At 39.1% G+C, this 1,552-nt stretch overlaps 1 protein-coding gene across 3 annotated transcripts in view; it reads left to right on the top strand.

The window, feature by feature from the left end:
* The window catches only part of CFAP206 (cilia and flagella associated protein 206), a 51,142-nt gene that overhangs the window by 27,509 nt on the left and 22,081 nt on the right, over nt 1–1,552 (top strand). The gene's annotated exons all lie outside the window — the stretch shown is intronic.

Genomic DNA, 1,552 nt, shown 5'->3' with positions numbered 1-1,552 from the left:
GTTTCACACAAATAAGAAGGGGAAAAAGAGATGTATGCATGTGGTTGAAAAAGCTATGGGCTAGGGTTCAGAAAAGCCTGGTCTGTATCCTTAGTGAACTAGGTAACCTTTTTGAAATCTCACACCTTCTGTGGACCTCAGTTTCCCCTCAGGAAAATGGAAAGGATCAACCAGGAGGTCTGTATGGTCCCTTCCAGCCTCTCCTAACTATGGGTCTAAGAAAGAGGGCAAAGTAGAAAAGTAGAAGAGCTCTTGGGGCCGTGAGTTTCAGATTCCTCTCTGAATAAGGGAATTCTGACTATTTCTGCTTACTACGTGATTTCTACTTCATTATTTTCTGGGCAGCAGCAACCTGCATTACCTCAGATGAATTCTGTAGAACTTCATTTCTTCCATGTGGGAGTGGAGACCACGTGGCTTAAATCCCAGTGTAACACTGGGGCTTACCAATGAGGGTCCTTTTCAGATGCCTTCACTGACTTCATTGCCTACCACACTTTCCCTCGTTTGCTCCACTCCCGTGGCACTGGCTTTCTTGCTGTTGTTGAACAATCGAAGCCAACTTTCACCTCAGAGCCTTTGCACTCTGTTAGGAAAGCTCTGCCTCCCAGGTCGCTACTCGCCTTGCGCCTTATTTTATTCAGCCTTCCCTAATCACCCATAGTATCAATTGCACATTTCTTCCTTTTACTATGTATTTAACCTGCTTTGTTATTTTTTTCATGTAGAACATGTCACTCTGTTGCCTACAATATATTTGTGATTTTTTGAGAGAAGGGAATTTGTTTTCTTCTATAGCCGTAACACCAAGAACAAGGTCAATAACTATTTGTTGGATAAATGAAAGAATAAGTGAATAAGACAGTGTTACTCTTTCTAATACAACTTCCACAAACTATGTGGATGTTTAATTATAATCTGTCTTTTTACAGTGGAAAATATTTGCTAACATGCAAATTTGCATTTTGGAAAAGATGTTCCATTTTTGTAGTTCTTACTGAATTATTTTAAAAACAGTCCTTGCAGCAGTTAGTTTAGTTTAAGTCGCTTTGAACAATCTGCCAGATGAGTAAGTGGTTTTTCATAAAAGATTTTTTAAATTATTATATCTGGAGAGTGGAAAGTATTTTTACATAAAATACAATTTAAAATCATACTTTAACATAAAAATAAAAATATATATAATTAATATGAATTTTACATGATACCACTCAAAATGTGTAAATTAAATGCTAGTTATAACATTTTAGCAAAATAAAAGCATAAGTGATATGTTAAAAATGGAGTGGAAGGGGCCGGGTGCAGTGGCTCACACCTGTAATCCTAGCACTTTGGGAGGCTGAGGTGAGGGGATCACCTGAGGTTAGGAGTTTGAGACTACTATGGTGAAACCCCGTTTTTACTAAAAATACAAAATTTAACCAGGTGTGGTGGCGTGTGCCTGTAGTCCCAGCTACTCAGGAGGCTGAGACAGGAGAATTGCTTGAACCCGGGAGACAGAAGTTACAGTGAGCTGAGAACATGCTACTGCACTCTGGCCTCAGTGACAATG

The sequence above is a fragment of the Cebus imitator genome, unplaced genomic scaffold (genome assembly GCF_001604975.1).
Source record: "Cebus imitator isolate Cc_AM_T3 unplaced genomic scaffold, Cebus_imitator-1.0 Scaffold117, whole genome shotgun sequence".
NCBI lineage: Eukaryota > Metazoa > Chordata > Mammalia > Primates > Cebidae > Cebus > Cebus imitator.
Note: the sequence above shows the minus strand (reverse complement) of the source record. Positions and strands in the feature narration are given on the sequence as shown.